We start from the raw sequence: 19,672 nt of genomic DNA, 5'->3' as shown, positions 1-19,672 counted from the left end.
GTAACATAAATTTAATTTTTTCTACCTGATGGCCAGAAAAGAGAGGGAAAATGAAAATTACCCCCACATAAATTTCTGAAATTAATTTAATCCCAATTAGGATTCTGATTTTCTTAAAATAAATCAAATTTTAAATTTAATCTTGAAGCATAAATAGGTAAGAATAAGCATAAAAATCTTCCATAAATAGTGAAAAAAATTTATACTGCCAATCATTAAACCAAAAAAGGAAAATTCTTCTATAAGAATTAATAGAAGATAGTATGGGTTGCAAAATATTGATAGAAATATAGACAGGGAAACAAAGTTCAGAATTGGACCAGAGACTATACTAAATTTCAGGGTATGGAGAAGTTAGCCTTCCTTCTGTCAAAAACCATGTCCTGGGGCTTCCCTGGTGGCGCAGTGGTTGAGAGTCCGCCTGCCGATGCAGGGGACATGAGTTCGTACCCCGGTCCGGGAAGATCCCACATGCCGTGGAGCGGCTGGGCCCGTGAGCCATGGCCGCTGAGCCTGTGCGTCTGGAGCCTGTGCTCCACAACGGGAGAGGCCACAACAGGGAGAGGCCCGCGTACCGCAAAAAAAAAAAAAAAAAAACCATGTCCTGGGTTTCCCTGGTGGTGCAGTGGTTGAGAGTCCGCCTGCCGATGCAGGGGACATGGGTTCGTGCCTTGGTCCAGGAAGATCCCACATGCTGCGGAGCAGCTAGGCCCGTGAGTCACGGCCGCTGAGCCTGGGCGTCCGGAGCCTGTGCTTCACAACGGGAGAGGCCACAACAGTGAGAGGCCCGCGTACCGCAAAAAACAAAACAAAAAAACATGTCCTTTACCTATTGTCTCAGAGCCATACTCTTCCATTTCATTCTCTGACTTGAAACATGTCCATGATGCAATAAGTCAAAAATCTGAGTTGCAGATCAACTCAAATGAATACTTTGTTTTATTTCTATGATCATTTTTAAAAATAAAAAATAACCTAGAAGGATTTCATCCCCCCTCCCCCTCGCAAAAAAACCACAAGAATTGAGCAGAACTGTTGTTCTGAGGGAAAACTATGAGCACCCCCACTCCAAAGTGAAAATCTAAATTTACCCTACTTATTCAACACTTTTCTGACAGCTATGACTATTCACAGAATAAGGAGAGTCTTTGTGTTTCCAGTTGATTCACTCGCTTTTCTCAAATAGAGTTGTCCTGGATTACAGTGGAATTCGGCTTATAAAAATTAAAACCCTCCACCCTCTGGAGGTTAAGCGCCTCATTCCTTAAGTGTGGGCTGTGCAAAGTGAGTCCCTTCCGAAGAGTACAGTATGGGGAAGGGTAGGGGGAATGAGTTTACAGTAGAGAAACCTGGCAAATTATGAGAGAAACATCAATATATCCCAAATGAGAATCATTCTACAAAATTCCTCAAAACTATCAAGGTCATAAAAATATGAAAAGTCTGAAAAACTGATTAGCCAAGAGGAGCCTATGAAAAAACATTACAGCTAAATGTAATGTAGCATTCACAGTGGGATCCTGGAATAGAAAAACGGACATTAGGTAAAAACTAAGGAAATTTTAATAAAATATGGTATTTAGGTAGTAATAGTGTATCAATACTTGTTCATTATTTGCAATAAATGTACTATACTAACAAATGATGTTATTAATAGAAGAAACTGGGTTTATTTTTGGGTTTTTTTAAGTACAAAATAGACTAACTGGTTTTAACTTATTAGTATGGTATGAAGAGCAGGGAAAGTTCATTGATATAATTTCAGATTCCACATTGCAAATATCCTTTAAGAAACTGTTGCTTGTTGAGTTTTGGAGTAGTATCAAAGAATAATCACAATGACTGTAAAAGGCTATTAAAATATTCCTCCCTTTTCCAACTACATACATACCTATTGAAGCTGGATTTTCTTCATACACTTTAATCACAATATACAACAGATTGAATGCAGAAACAGATATAAGAAACTTAATACAAGTTGTCTTAGCCAGATACTGAAGATTACAAAAACTAAGTCAATCTTTTCATTAAGTTTTACTGTTTTTGAAAATATCATTACTTGGTATTAAAATATGTTACATTAACAAGTCATGGGACTCATCATATCCTCAAGGTGTCTATGGTATTATTAGGTATATAAAATGTATGGCCTGAATTATGGAAATATAATTAAAGACAGAATTACCAGCAAGTAAATGAGGAAGAGAAGAAACGATCTATAATTGATATTTTACATAGAAATGGAAGTCGCTATGAAGACTTGCAAATAATTTGTAAATAATGATGTGTTAAAAATCTCATAGAGTTTGCAGGGATTTACTAAAGAAGACCTTTCCACATGTGTAGTACATGTTTTGGAAATAACTTATGTTCACAGTATGACTTCACCAACTAATAGTTCTTTGACCTTGATTACATTACTTAAGTTTCTAAGCCTATTACTTCATTTTAAAAATGGACATATAATAGTACTCAAAGTCTTAGAGTTTTATGTATATTAAAAGATACTTAATACAATGAACATTTATTGAATGTCTACTATATGCCAAACACTCTTTTGAGAGCTATGTAAAACACCACCACCAGTAAGGTTAAATCTTGCCCTCATGGAGAGAATATTCCAGTGGGAACGTCATTAACGTATCCATTCATTTAACAAACATTCATTAAATGCATATCATGTTTCAAGAAAAAAAAAAAAGCAAGTCATGGGGTTATTATTGTTATTTAAGAATAAATTAGGGCTTCCCTGGTGGCACAGTGGTTGAGAGTCCACCTGACAATGCAGGGGACGTGGGTTCATGCCCCGGTCCGGGAAGATCCCACATGCTGCGGAACGTGAGCCATGGCCGCTGAGCCTGTGCATCCAGAGCCTGTGCTCCACAACGGGAGAGGCCACAATAGTGAGAGGCCCGCAAATGGAAAAAAAGAAAAAAAAAAATCATTCTTATAAACAAAAATCCTTTATTTAAGGAAGGCAGATATAGTTAACTTCAGGTCTCTTTTCTTATATATGAAATTAATGCTATAAATTGTTCTCTAAGCCCTGAATTTGTTGTATATCACAAATTTTGATGCCATATTTTCACTTTTATTTAATTCAAAATATTAAGAAATTTTTCTCTTGTGACTTCTTTTACCCACATAATATTTAGAGGTGTATTATTAATTCTCCAAACATTTAGGAATATTTACTAGCTATCTTTCTGCTATTGATTTCTAGTTTAATTCTACTGTGATCTGAGAACATACTTTTTATGATTTCTGTACTTTTAGTTCTTTTAGGCTCTAAAATCTTAAGCCATGTGATTTTGAGAAGAATATGTATTCTGCTGCTGTTGGATGGAATATTCTATATATGTTAATGAGATCAAGTTGACTGATCATGCTGTTCAAGTCATTTAATCCTTGTTTGTTTTCTTTCTGCTTGATTCATCAATTACTGACAGAGGGGCATTAAAGTCTCCACATGTAATAGTGGATTTGTCTACTTCTCCTTGAACTTCTGAGTTTTTGCCTCATGTATTTTGATGCTCTTTGGTTAGGTACATACACATTAAGGATTAAATCTTCTTGGAGAATTGCCCCTTTATCATTATGTAATACCTTTCTTTACCTCTGATAACTTTCCTTGTTTTGAAGTCAGCTTTGTGTGAAACTAAAATAACTACTCTAGCTTTCTTTGGATTAGTGTAAGTATGGCATATGTTTTTCCATCCCTTTACTTTAAACCCATTTGGGTCTTTCTATTTAAAGTGGATTTCTTGTAGACACTATAGTTGGGTCCTATTTTTTTTTTTTTTTTAGCCACCCTGACAATCTCTGTCTTATAATTGGTGTATTTAGACAAGTCACATTTAAAGTGACTATTGATATAGTTGGATTAATATCTACTACATTTGTAACTTTTAGATTAATTGCATTTTTTGTTTATTGTCCCCTTTTTCTGCCTTCCCTGATCTTAAGTGAGAATTTTATATCATTCCATTTTATTTCGTCTATTAGAATATCAATTTTACTTCTTTTGGTGGTTACCCTAGAATTTATAACAAACATTTTTAACAACATAAGTCCACCTTCAAATAACACTACTACTAACATTTAATACTGGTGTCTTATCACAGACTATTACCAATTTCTCTTTACTGTCCCTTGTGGCATTGCTGCCATTCATTTCTCCTATCCATGTGCTACAATCACCTAATACACTGTTACCATAGTTGCTTTTAAAAATTGGTTACCTTTTAGATCAATATTGAATAAGAGAAATAAAAGATTTTATTCTGCCTTCATTTATCCCTTCTTAGACATTCTTCCTTTCTTTATATACATCCAAGTTTCTGATCTGTATCAGTTTCTTTTTTCCTGACCTGAAGAACTTCTTTTAACATTTCTTGCAGGGTGGATCTACTGGTGATTAATTCTTTCAGTTTTTGTATGAGAAAGTCTTTTTATTTCTCCTGCATTTTTTGAAGGATAATTTTACTGGATACAGAATTCTAGGTTGGTGTGGTTTTCCTTCTAGCACTTTAAATATTTAACTCCACTTTCTTCTTGCTTGCATGGTTTTTGATGAGAAGTATGCTATAATTCTTATTCTTATTCCTTTATAGGTAAGGTGCCCCTCCCCCACCCTTTGACTTGTTTCAAAGGTTTCTCTGTTAAGGCATAATTCAGAGATACTGTGGGTTCAGTTCAAGACCACCACAATAAAGCAAATATCACAAAAAAGTAAGTCACATGATTTTTTTGGTTTCCCAGTACATATAAAAGTTATGTTTCCACTATACTGTAGTCTACTAAGTCTGCATAGAGCATTATGGCTAAAATAATGTACATACCTTAGTTAAAAAATACTTTGTTGCTAAAAATATTAATTGTCATCTGAGCCTTCAGTGAGTGGTAACCTTTTTGCTGGTGGAGGGTTTGAACTATTGCAAGAATTAGCAAAATGTGACGCAAAGACACAAACTGAGCAATGCTATTGGAAAAATGGTTCTGATAGACTTGCTGGGCCATAAAGCCAGCCTTGGTTAGGAGTATGGCTCAAGGAAAGAGGACTTGACTGCAAGCCTTGGTAAACTTAAGAAAACTAAAATCATTTCAAGCATTTTTTCCAACCACAATGCTGTGAGATTAGAAATCAACTACAAGAAAAAAAAACTGTAAAAAACACAAAGACGTGGAGGCTAAATAATATGCTACTAAACAACCAATGGATCACTGAAGAAATCAAACAGGAAATAAAATGCCCAGAGACAAATGACAATGAAAACACGACGACCCAAAACCTGTGGGATGCAGCAAAAGCAGTTCTAAGAGAGAAGTTTACAGCAATACAATCTTACCTCAGGAAACAAGAAAAATCACAAATAAACAACCTAAACTTACACCTAAAGCAACTAGAGAAAGAACAGACAAAACCCAAAGTTAGTAGAAGGAGAGAAATCATAAAGATCAAAGCAGAAATAAATGAAATAGAGACAAGGAAAACAATAGCAAAGATCAATGAAACTAAAAGCTGGTTCTTTGAAAAGATAAACAAAATTGATAAACCTTTAGCCAGACTCATTAAGAAAAAAAAAGGGAGAGGGGTCAAATCAATATAATTAGAAATGAAAAAGGAGAAGTTACAATGGACACCACAGAAATACAAAGGATCATAAATGACTACTATAAGCAACAATATGCCAATAAAATGGACAACCTAGAAGAAACAGACAAATTCTTAGAAAGGTACAATCTCCCAAGACTGAACCAGGAAGAAATAGAAAATATGAACAGACCAATCACAAGCACTGAAATTGAAACTGTGATTTAAAAACTCCCAACTAACAAAAGTCCGAGACCAGATGGCCTCACAGGTGAATTCTATGAAACATTTAGAGAGGAGTTAACACCTATCCTTCTGAAACTATTTCAAAAAATTGCAGAGGAAGTAACACTCCCAAACTCATTCTATGAGACCACCATCACCCTGATACCAAAACCAGACAAAGATACCACCAAAAAAGAAAAAGAAAGAAAGAAAGAGAGGAAGGAAGAAAGAAAGGAGAGAAAAAGAAAATGACAGGCCAATATCACTGATAAATATGACACAAAAATCCTCAACAAAATACTAGCAAACTGAATCCAAAAATACATTAAAAGAATCATACATCATGATCAAGTGGGATTTATCCCAGGGATACAAGAATCCTTCAATATCTGTGAATCAATCATTGTGATACACCACATTAACAAATTGAAGAATAAAAACCATATGATCATCTCAATAGATGCAGAAAAAGCTTTTGATAAAATTCAACACCCATTTATGATAAAAACACTCCAGAAAGTGGGCATAGAGGGAACATACCTCAACATAATAAAGGCCATATATGACAAACCCCCAGCTAACATCATACGCAATGGTTGAAAAGCTAAAAGCATTTCCTCTGAGATCAGGAACAAGACAAGGATGTCCACTCTCACCATTTATATTCAACAGAGTTTTGGAAGTCCTAGCTGAAGCAATCAGAAAAGAAAAAGAAATGAAAGGAATCCAAATTAGAAAAGAAGAAGTAAAACTGCCATGGTTTGCATACATAGAAAATCCTAAAGATGCTACCAGAAAACTACTAGAGCTCATCAATGAATCTGGTGAAGTTACAGGATACAAAATTAACACAGGGAAATCTGTTGCATTTTAATACACTAACAACAAAAGCTCAGAAAGAGAAATTAAGGAAACAATCCCATTTACCATCACATCAAAAAGAATAAAATACCTACGAATAAACCTACCTAAGGAGGCAAAAGACTTGTACTTCGAAAACTGAGTACAGCGAAGACAGCGATGAAAGAAATTGAAGATGACATAAAAAGATAGAAGAATATACCATGTTCTTGGACTGGAAGAATCAATATTGTCAAAATAACTATACTACCCAAGGTAATCTACAGATTCAATGTAATCCCTATCAAATTTTAAAATTTGTATGGAAACACAAAAGACCCCGAACAGCCAAAGCAATATTGAAAAAGAAAAACAGAGCTGGAGGAATCAGGCTCCCTGACTTCAGACTATACTACAAAGCTATAGTCATTAAAACAGTATGGTACTGGCACAAAGACAGACTTATAAATCAGTGGAACAGGATAGAAAATCCAGAAATAAACCCTTACACCTATGGTCAATTAATCTATGACAGAAGAGGCAAGCATATACAATGGAGAAAAGACAGTCTCTTCAATAAGTGGTGCTGGGAAAACTGGACAGGTACACATAAAAGAATGAAATTAGAACATTCTCTAACACCATACAAAAAAATAAACTCAAAACGGATTAAAGACCTAAATGTAAGACCAGATACTATAAAACTCTTAGAGGAAAATATAGGCAGAACACTCTTTGGCATAAATCACAGCAATATCTTTTTGGATCCACCTCCTAGAGTAATGAAAATGAAAATAAAAATAAAAATAAACAAATGGGACCTAATCAAACTCAAAAGCTTTTGCACAGCAAAGGAAACTATAAACAATATTAAAAGACAACACACAGAATGGGAGAAAATATTTGCAAATGACCCAACCAATAAGGGATTAATCTCGAAAATAAACAGTGCATGCAGCTCAATATCAAAAAAACAAAACAACCCAATCAAAAACTGGACAGAAGATCGAAATAGACATTTTTCAAAAAGAAGACATGCAGATGGCCACAAAGCACATGAGAAATGCTCAACATCACTAATTATTAGAGAAATGCAAATCAAAACTACACTGAGGGGGCTTCCCTGGTGGCACAGTGGTTGAGAATCTGCCTGCCAATGCAGGGAACATGGGTTCGAGCCCTGGTCTGGGAAGATCCCACATGCCGTGGAGCAATTAGGCCTGTGTGCCACAACTACTGAGCCTGCACGTCTGAAGCTTGTGCTCCACAACAAGAGAGGCCGCGACAGTGAGAGCCCTGCACACCGCGATGAAGAGTGGCCCCCGCTCACTGCAACTAGAGAAAGCCCACGCACGGAAATGAAGACCCAACACAGACATAAATAAATAAATAAATAAATAATCTTAAAACTACAGTGAGGTATCACCTCACACCAGTCAGAACGGCCATCATCAAAAAGTCTACAAACAATAAATGCTGGAGAGGGTGTGGAGAAAAGGGAACCCTCCTACACTGTTGGTGGGAATGTAAATTGGTACAGCCACTATGGAGAACACTATAGAGATTCCTTAAAAAACTAAAAATAGAGCTACTGTATGATCCAGCAATCCCACTCCCGGGTATACATCTGGAGAAACCATACTTCAAAAAGATACATGCACCCCAATGTTCATTGCAGCACTATTTACAACAGCCAAGACATAGAAGCAACTTAAGTGTCCAATGACAGAAGAATGGATAAAGAAGATGTGGTACATATATACAACGGAATATTACTCATCCATAAAAAGAATGAAACAATGCAATTTGTAGCAACATGGATGAACCTAGAGATTATCATATAAAGTAAAGTAAGCCAGACAAAGACAAACATCATATGATATCACTTATATGTGAAGTCTAAAAAATGATACAAGTGAACTTATTTACAAAACAGAAACAGACTCACAGATTTAGAAAACCAACTTATGGTTACCAAAGGGGAAAGGTGGGGAGGGGGGATAAATTAGGAGGTTGTAATTAACATATACACACACTACTATATATAAAATAGTATTAATGAAATTAATGAAATTTTGAAGGCTTGCTCATGATCCTTTACTCTTGCCTACTTCTGTATAAAGTCCTAATTACTCAACCTCACCAAAGGGGTTTTCAAGACCTGAATTTCACAGATGGGACAAAACTGCCTATTAGTCCTGTTAGTGACATGGGCTACTTGCTTGACAAAGAGGGAACATAAATTTCCTTCTACGTCTCATTCTGGAATCTGCGCAATCAAGATCTTGGTATGTCCAGGTCTCAGTATTTCCCACCTACCAGATGCTTAATAAATTTTCTATGTCACATTTATTTTATAATCTATATGGACTATCGCCATGGAAGGCAAACATTCCACTTGGGATAGTAAACATTTTATTTTTGTTGTTTTCTCTTTCCCAATGTACCACTCTCTTCCTTTTCTTGCCCTGTTCAGCTTCATTCTATCTGTCTTTCTTAACTATTACTCATACTTCATATGTATTTTAAAATAAACTCACTTTGTGGAAATTTTATTTGGTTTCTTTATTCTTTTCTCAGATCTTTTTATTCTTTTTTTTTTTCCACTGCATTGGGTCTTGGTTGCTGCACGCAAGCTTTCTCTAGTTGCGGCGAGCAGGGACTACTCCATTGTGGTGAGCAGGCTTCTCATTGCAGTGGCTTTGCTTGTTGCAGAGCATGGGCTCTAGGCACACAGGCTTCAGTAGTTGCAGCACTAGAACTCAGTAACTGTGGCATGCGGGCCCTAGAGCGTGTGGGCTTCAGTAGTTGTGGCGCATGGGCTCAGTAGTTGTGGAGTGTGGGCTCTAGGGCACGCGGGCTTCAGTAGTTGTGGTGCACAGGCTCGGTAGTTGTGGATCATGGCCCTAGAGTGCAGGCTCAGTAGTTGCGGTGCACGGGCTTAGTTGCTCTGTGGCACATGGGATCTTCCCGGACCAAGGATCAAACCTGTGTCCCCTGCATTGGCAGGCGGATTCTTAACCACTGTGCCACCAGGGAATTCCCCTTTCTCAGATTTTTAATGATTTACTTTAAAAATATTTAAGGCATCATAATAAAAATAAATACATAAACACCAATAACACAGAGTAAAACAAGGGCCAAATAATGAAGGGCTAAAAATGGTTCAATTAAACAAGAAAACCTTGGAGAAATGAAATTTATGTGATTGAGTTTCAAGGCAGCCAAATTAGAAAAGACACTGCGTTAGATACTTTGCATTGGCTAACAAAGGAAACACATAAGTTTTATTTTCTAATGTGAGGCTGACCTAGATGTCCTATGGCCTATATAGCATGGCATAAAATTATTCCTTTAGATGGCTGATCACCATGGAGTTACTCTAGGACTTTATAAATTGATTTAAACATGCACTGAGTTGCTGCTTCATCTCAGGCACTGTGGTAGGTTGGGAATGTATTGAAGCAGGAAAAACCTGCCTCCAAGGTCCTCCAGAAACTTATTCTAGAAAAGGAACAGCATGTATTAATAACAATAGTAGTAGTAGTAAGATAGTGCAACAGTTGAAGCTTTTACGATAGATAAATATACAAAGGTGGAGTTTAATTTAATTAGGTGGGTGAGGGAAGAGGAGTGGGGGGATAGGAAAGGGGGTATGTCTCAGCAAGAACGTCCCAGATGAGGTGATTCCTGAGGAAGGCCTTTCTAGGCAGAGGAAACAGCACTGAGAAGCCATAAGGACTGAAATGCAAGATAATTTGTGGGGCAGTCTGCAGGCCTTCACTGCTAAAGCATAAAGGACCTGGGCAATGGGGGAAAGGGGAGGCCTGGACCAATCCTGCACCATGCTCAGGAACTTGCAAGTTTCCTTTTGGTGATGGGAGCCAAGGAGGACTTTTTTTTTAAGCCAGGAAGACACATGGCCAGACTTGCTTTTAGGAAGACTGTTTTGGTGGCATAGTGGAGGACAGAGGCAGGGAAATGGGATAGAAGGATCTCATAACTCACCTAGGGCACGGATGGCAGGAACAGAACAGAGAGGACAGATTTCAGAAACACTGCTGAGCAGTCTGTGTGGTTAGGCTCACCACCGGCTCCACCCCAAGCCCCGTGTTAGCCTTAGTATTGCTTGTGTCTGTTTCATAAGTTACCATGGGGTCATTCTCTTGTAGGACCTTCGCTGGTCCCACCAGCATCTCTGGGATGGAGGAGCGTTAGGAAGTGGATATGCCCCTTTCTAGACTCTTCAACTGGCATTTTATTAACGATCCAAAAGGAAATCTGACTCTCAGATCCTGGGGTGGCAGAGGTGCTATTCTTTTACTGAATTGATATTTCAAAAATTTAGTGCAATGTTTTCTAATTTTCTTACTAACTTTATTTAAAGAATAGTAACAATTCATATTGTTTGAGAAAGACCGAATGAAAGAAATCACAAGCTGCTCAGAGTCCCTGACGCTTTGGAAGTAGCAGTTCCTAAAGCTGAAGTAGTAAAACTCAACAGCTTTGCTAAAATATTGCCAGCATATGAGGCAAAAAAAAATTAAGACTGAGGAACTAGTGTGCTGCCAGCAATAAAAGACTGTTTGTTAGCACTCGGCTGGAGCCAAGTTTCGTTATTGCTAACAAGAAACTGATAACATGATTTCTGAAAGATTTTCAGTGCTTGGCAAATACATTCACTCCTTAGTGTTTTATACTGATACTTCAATGCTAAATATTTCCAGAAAATCTAGGTTTCTTAACTATTTATCTTAGTTATTTTAGAGCCATGCATACAGCCCTGAACTTTCACTATTCAATACTTACACGTTCCAAAGGCTAGCCACACTTGGCCCATGAGATAAATGCAAACAATAGGATGAATGTTTCTATTCTCTGCTCTAAATCCTACAGCTTAATACTTTGACTCTGCAACAACTGATAAAGCTGAAAAGAGATCTGGGATCCAAATTGTCATGCTTTCAATGATTGGTCTAAGCAATGTTACGGACTAATGAGCCACTTCAGCCTAACAGATCTTCTTCCTGCCTCCTTCAGAAATGGCCCCTGAAGAATGAGACCTGAGAATCTAATTAGCTTGCACATTTGCGCTTTATCCTTTGAATCAGCCAGTAGGATAAGCAGCTGCTTGGCAGACTTCTCTGTCTCTCTGTGAAGCAGCTTGCTCTGGCTTCTCTAGCAGAGGGCTGCTCCTTAGCCAAGCCTGTCAATCACGTTGAACCTGAGAGTGACCAATGAGGCAAATTCAGATAAGGAAGACCCTACAAACGTCAAGATTCATTGTACCTACTGCTAAATGTAGGGATTCAGCAATGAATAAGATGGGAAATAAAATGAATAAGATGGCAAAATGGGTGAAGGTGGTCAAAGGGTACAAATTTTCAGTTATAATATAAATAAGTTCTGGGGATATAATGTACAGTACGGTGATTATAGTTAACAATTCTGTATTGTACATTTGAAAGTTGCTAAGAGAGTAGAACTTAAAAGTTCTCATCACAAGAAAAAAAACTGGTAACTATATGTGGTGATGGATGCTAACTAAACTTACCGTGGTGGTCATTTTACAATATATACATATATCAAATCATTATGTCAATTAAAAAAATAAAGATGAGAAGTTTTGACGTGGCAATGGGAGATGAAGGGAAATGTTTTACAGGTCAGAGAATATCAGTGGGAGGGGTTATCTATTCAATTGTAAGCTTCTTAAGGGCACAGTACTATATTTCACTCATCTTTATCCCCCCTACAGCGCCTATTTCAGTGCTTTGCAAATTAAAAAGAAAAAAAAAAGATGAGTAAAATATTTCCTGTCTTCAAGGAACTCGCTATTTGAGGGGAAGCAAATAAGAAAACAATTGCAATACAAATTATAAATGCTACACACAGGTTCCTCATCTAGAACTGAATACACACCGCTCACACTCTCAAACCAATTATCACATTCCTCCTTTTGCTTACACAAGCATCTCTAGAACTTGTGAAGTAATATGACCTTTGAAAAATATTTATGTAGTTCTCTACCAACTTTCACATGAAGAAAATGCTGATCATTTTTAGTACCCACCTCTTATGTGCTGACAAAAGCCAGCAGAATTCTCTGAAGTGTTTCTCGATTTATGTTTAGGTTTGACTAATTAACTGAGCAGGAGAAAGAAGGATTAGTCACTGTATAGTTTTACAACTCATCAGCAACTCCAGGTCTCCATTAGTGAAAGCTGGAACATTCCACAGGCATGATCCTCACGAGGACATTGAACAGATTTTGTTCTGTGAGTTGTTTCAGAATGAAATTCTACCTGCCCTTCTTTGCTGATAAATTTGGTTCAACACAATTTCAATATTTTAAAACATCAGATGAGGGTGTGAGCTGTTGTTTAAGGATAAACTGCCATACCCTAGCCCAAAGCACATTTCCCCAGGGCTCACAACCCTCTACCTTGTTGGTCAGAAGCCAAGGAGTTTATTTGCTATCACCAGTAACCAGCTCCATCATGAGGGAACATCCTTTTCATTGTCCCTGGCATGAAGTATATATGTACTGTGTGGGGAAGCTGCAAATTCTCTAAAGCCAATTGCAGTGGAGGAGGCAGAAATGTGAGTTTAGTCTGCAGGAACTGATGAAGTCTTCTCTGATCATCTGGTTTTTAATGAGACAGCAATTACTGTATATAGCTGTGAGGGAAGCCAGGGAAGACACCACAACTCACTAATGCTTGAATGTTTAAACTGAGCCACACAGTCACATGCATTTTAGAATTGAGGTTTCTTATATCTCCATGTTAATTCCTTGATTGACAGTCCAGAAGAGATCAAGGAATCCTGTCAGCAAAACTGATTCCTTAGAACTGCTTAAGCTAAAGACAGTCTTTTATGTATGAATAGGGGCTTGGAGACATGGTTATGCTTTCGTTCATCCGCTAAGACTCCTAGGGATGAATAGTATTGTGGTCAATTTAGTCCCATGCCACTCACGGTTCCAAGGAAAAAACATAGCGTTTTCACATTTGAAAAGTGGCATATGTTTTCCCAGTAATTACATCTTATATGTTTACTATTCAAAACTGCAGGTGTGAGTTTTTGAACAGTGGCCAATGACAATGTGCCTGACTGGCAGCAGTTCCTAAGTGAGTCATGCTTCACTGTCTGTCGGTTTTTATAACTGTTTTCACTACTAATTTAGTTCTGTGATGCAGTGTGCAATTAGTTCTATTATGGAAGCAGCTGTCTTCAGTTTTACAATGACGCTTTCCCCTTTGGCTTGCACAGAGCATGTTGTGGTTCTGCTGATGCGATGATGGGAGTTGTAAAGTGGTACCTAGATGAGCCACAGTGGGCCCGGATCTTCCACACACATAGGATTCTTTCTTATTCACTGCTACTCTAATGCTGTTTCTCACAGCTCAGTTAAAAAGGGGGTTGCAAAGGAAGTTGTTCCTTGCAAGACATGTCCTGTGGAGATTGGTGAGCAAGTCCCCAATTGTATGCCCTCCAATCCTGTTGTTTATAAAAATTCTATTTGTAAGTGATATATTAGGTCAAAGTTGAGAACAAGAAAATTGTATTTGGTTCACTTTCTAATATTGAGCTGTGGTTTTAAAGAACCAAGATGAAGCCTGAATGGAGCAAATGCCATTATATGAACAATATAAGAATTAGACTTAATGTTTATAGCTAGATGGGATGGGATAATATTCTATGGCTTCTACTGCTCTTTGGAAAAGCATCCTATCATCTCAAGAGTTTCTGTGTTTTTAATTTGCAGTCCTAGGTCCCTTCTGACACCTAAAATTCTCCAGGAAACCAAGAGCAATGCTCATTCTGAGTCTATCTGCACTAAGTTGGGTCCATAGTTTGAGCATTCCCTTCCAAGTATAATTCCAAGCATAATTCCCTAGTATACCTTTAGAACCTTGCTACTCAAAGTATGGTTCTCAAACTGGGAGTATTAGCATCATCTGGAAGTCTACTAGAAACACAGGGCCTCCAGCCTCAATCCAGACCTACTAAGTCAGAATCTGTGCTTTAACAAGATCCTCAGGCAAACTGCATGCACATTAAGGTTTGAGAAGCTCTACTTTAGAATTTTATTATTTGACTGCTACTTGTTAGTGACTGCTAATGAGTATGACTGAATTTTATTGAATTCAGAACACTTATGATCAACTGAAATATCTCTTCTTTTATTCATTTATATTTTTAATTGACCACACCTCCCTCTCTAAAACATAAACTCTTTGAGCACAAGTACTTTCTCTGTTTTATTATAGTATCTGCAGCAAGTGGAATAGTGCTCCCACATATTAACATTCAACAAATATTTGTTGAATTAAACAAATGAACAAATGACCCATTGTAGATAAAATGCATGCAGTAATAGAGGCCTGGCAGATCAAGTTCCATAATCCCATGGTATTGCCTCAGAACCTCAGCAGGTCATGCTGGGGCAAGCAGGTGAGAGGGAAGTTGAGACATAGTTTAGGAGTTCAGAGATCATACTGCTTTGATAGCCCCCAGAGGAAACCTTGGCCGTCTAGAAAAGCATTGGTGGCTCCAACTTTCTTCCTTTGATTCTTTGAGAACGGCAGTTATCAGTCTTGCTGCAAGATGTCATGCATTCCAGCTGAACCAAAACAGTCCTTGAAAATACTACTCCACATGGACTGCTGGAAAAGCAACCAGTGAGGTCCAGGAGCCTGAGGCTTGGTAGGCTGACCAACTTGTTCTGGTTTGCCTTGAACTGTTCTGGTTTCAGAACTGAAAATCCCATGTCTCAGAAAACCCCCTCAGTCCCAGGCAAACTGGGACCACTGGTCACCCTACTTGACTTTGCTGGAGTGCCATATCTACTGAGAGTCTCTGTCAAAGGGTGAAGGACTTGGAGCCTCTGACAGATATGTAGATTTTTAGGGCACATTTGTGATCTAACCAAGAATGTCCAACAGCAAAAACTTACCTAGAGGCAGATCGCTTAAGTCCAGCCATGCGATGGTGGCTTAAATCCCACTAATTTCACAAAGAAATCCTTAATTTTTGTCTTTTTTATAAATATGGAAAGGGACAGACCTTTTTTCTCAAAACAGGATGGCTCACTTAAAAGCACCATCTTAGAAATCTTAGTTTTTTCATCAGATGCTGCCCTAAAGTTGCTAATATTTGAATTATCTTGGAGGTACATGGCCCCAGGACCAGAGCAAAACCCTTCCAGAAATACTTTCACACATTAAAGACACAGGGGTTATTTTCCTAAATTAAATTCATTTCCAGATATAATTTTTATGACTGCCATTTCCAAATACGCTCATTTAGCTCTTTCTACCTAAAAAAATAAAGAAAAAAAGAAAAAGATAGATGGGATGGGATGGGGTTGGACTGTGGTGTTATAAATCCAGGACCAGATGATTTCAATTTAAAGTGCTATAATTCAATTGGAATGCTTTTACATACACACAGTATTATTCAGCTATGTAACTAAATAATATTACCTAATGATTTAATCTATAAATGGTCTGAGCTTCACATTTTTGTCATGAAGCTGTTGCCATGGTGGCCAGTGGTCACCATTCAAAAAACACAAGACTGTTCAAAGCTGGACTTTCTTGAATTCAAAAATAGGTTTTATCAACATCTAAGGTTTAAATATTTTAACTTATTCCTTAAAACAAGTCCAGCAAGATATTATATAAGGTTTGTGAAACATATAGGGGAAAAAATTTAAAACAACTGTTCTATTACAACTGTTGTAAGATAGTGGTTATTTTATATACTCCCAACACTCTGCTTTAAAATACTATTGTCTCATAGACTTTATATAGAAAACACTGAACATGATATATGGTTCTATAATTGAAAAAGGCTAAATAAAGCTATTCCCCAGACTCATGTTTAATTGTTTAATATACCTGAGTGACTTTAGAATAGCTAAGTACAATATTACAGAGCACTTGATCATGACAAACGCAATTACCAACTGAAGTGCATTAGTATTTTCTGAACTGCATTTATTACTTTGATTGCAAAACTGTTTATGATTCCATTCACAAAGCATGATTTTATTCTTGTTCACTCACTCATCTGTTGGACACTCGTAGACTGTTTGCTTGTGATTATAGCACTATTCTTAACTGTGATGTTGCAACATACTGGTATGTCAGGCTTGATTATGAAGTGTGTTGAAAGAAGTTGGTACTAATTATAGGAAAGGGGTCCAAAGTTTACAAATTATTTACTTTTTAAAATAAATTAGAGTAGCTCTAGACTATCCAAGTCATTTTATCATGCTGTGCTTTCTTAAGAGAGAGAAAAGGAATGGGTTTTGAGCTAGTAGGGCAGGACTGGCCATAGCTTACTCTCTACATTTTTGTACAGCAGTCTGGGGAGTGTGACACATGGGAAGGTAGTTGAAAGAAACTGAGTAGGAAAAACTGTTAAGAATGACTGGCCTACACTTTCAAAAAGAAAGAATTATGAAGCAGAAAAATTAGGGTGTTGTATGTAAAATCCAATTTATTCCTGCACTGAAGTTCAATGGAAAAAAGAAACTCTTGCTCCAATGTTCATTCAGAAATAGTTAAGGATTTATCAGACACTGTGTGAGACAATTCAGGTCCTACAAGAAACATTCACCTTCAGAGAGGCATAGTTACTCCTGCTGTTTACCTGTGCTTCCTTGAATTTCTTCACTTTGACATTCAGAGCACCATTGTTACTGTTGTTTTTGGGTTAAATAAATTGAAAAAATTTTTAAAGAAGGAGCATTCACCAAGATGGAATAGACATGCAAGAGATTTATTGGGGGAAATGGTTATAAAGTATAAAAGGTAAGGGAGTAGGAATAGCTAGGGAGAGCATTCAGAACAATGCAGGTCTGACACATGTGAAAGAAGAGGAGGAAACATGATTAGGTGTAAAGGTCTCTGACCACACTGCAACCATGAGAAAGTTTTAGCCAAGTCAATCGGGAGTCCTTGAGTGTAGTGGTTGAATGGTGCCCCCTCCCCACCCCAGAAGATATGTCTGCCTGGAACCTGTAAATGTGACCTTATTTAGAAAAGGGGTCTTTGCAAATATAATTAAGGATACCAAGATGAGATAATTCTGGACTACCCATGTAGTCCCTAGATCAAATGACAAGTGTCCTAATAAGAACGAAAGACACAGATACGCAGAGAAGAAGGTCATGTGAAAATAGAGGCAGATACTGGAAATATATAGTTACAAGCCAAGGAACACAAACATTGCCAGCAGCTACAGAAAGCTAGGAAAGAAGAATGAAATGGATTCTCCCTCAGAACCTCTGGAAGGATCCAATCCTGCCAACACCTTGATTTCAGACATTGGGCCCCCAAACTGTGAGATAATATATTTCTGTTGTTTTAAGCCATCCAATTTGCAGCCACAGGAAACTAGAATACTAAGTCAAAGTTGCTCATTAGAGAGGGCCTGCATCCCACAGGAATGGGCCAGCACAGCACTCTGTCATGTCATTAGGTGGGAGCAGGCCCAGGAGAAGCATGGCCTCACCATGAATGCAACAATAAATCCAAAGGAGTGGTAGCTGGGGCTATCATTTAACTATGCTTCTTGAAGAAGATCTGGGTGATGCAGCTCCATGACTACCATGTTATGAATTATCAAAGAAACAAAGAATAGAGAATACAGTCTTTGCCGTCCAGAAATTTCGTTGGTCAACCAATGGATGTTGCACACGTGGAAATACAAGCATGAATATAACAAAGAAGGATTACTTTATGCATACATTCTGAGGGAATCTAAAACCATGGAAGGGTCAGCCCAGAATGAGTTGAATCTGGGAAGGCTCCCTAAATGAAGAAAGTGGTGCACTCAGATCAACGAATCTGATCAACGAATGGGAAGTAGGACAAATGGAATGAGTGCAGGCATACAGAAGAGGGCCAGCAGTAAGGATACAGATGAAAGCAAAGGGCTTGGCCTAGTTGTTTCTTGAAAAACTGCCTACAAAGAAAGAGATCAAGGAGGAAGAGATTTCACAAGGTAGGGAGTAGATCTGAAGGGAAATGTGGGCAGAAACATAAAGAGACAAGAAGGCCTTCTTGAACCCTACATTTGTCAATTTTATTAAAACAAAAACCATTTCCCAGGTAACTTCAGACCTAGACCAGAATCCACACAGCAAGAATCCTGGAAGTCCTAGTCTGCTGGAATGACAAAGATTTAATCAGGATCCAAAAGAAATTATTACATTTATTAAAAATAAATAAGGAGCATGGTATTTAGAGCTGGTAGACCTTTGCAACCTTATTTATTGAATAATATTGGGTAAGCCACTTAAATTCTGAGGTAGATTTTCATGTGTTAAGCAGAGATAATAAAATCTTTAAGTCAGAGTTATTGAGAGGATTAAATGATAGTTCTGGCCAATGAGCTCTAGTGGAAATGATGTATGTCACTTATAGGCTGAGGCAGTGAAGAACCTTTGCATTGCTCTCCAGCCCTCCCACAGAATTTGCTTGGTATAACAACATAGTCTAGCTTATCCTAGACTAATGAGTAATATTCCATTACTCATTTCTATGTGTGGACACATAGGCTGTTTCAAATTCCTCATTATTATAAGCATTCCACAATGAATATATATATATATATATATATATATATATACACACAGGCGGAGCTACACAATATCTCTTTTAATTTTATTTTTATTTTAGGCTGCGTTGGGTCTTCGTTGCTGTGTGCAGGCTTTCTCTAGTTGCGGTGAGCGGGGGCTACTCTTCATTGTGGTGCGCGGGTTTCTCATTGTAGTAGCTTCTCTTGTTGTGGAGCACGGGCTCTAGGCATGTGGGTTTCAGTAGTTGTGGCACGCAGGCTCAGTAGTTGTGGCTCGCGGGCTCTAGAGCGCAGGCTCAGTAGTTGTGGTACACGGGCTTAGTTGCTCCGTGGCATGTGGGATCTTCCTGGACCAGGGCTCGAACCCTTGTCCCCTGTATTGGCAGGCGGATTCTTAACTACTGTGCCACCAGGGAA

Source organism: Lipotes vexillifer, unplaced genomic scaffold (genome assembly GCF_000442215.2).
Source record: "Lipotes vexillifer unplaced genomic scaffold, Lipotes_vexillifer_v1.1 scaffold107, whole genome shotgun sequence".
Taxonomy (NCBI): Eukaryota; Metazoa; Chordata; class Mammalia; order Artiodactyla; family Lipotidae; genus Lipotes; species Lipotes vexillifer.
Note: the sequence above shows the minus strand (reverse complement) of the source record.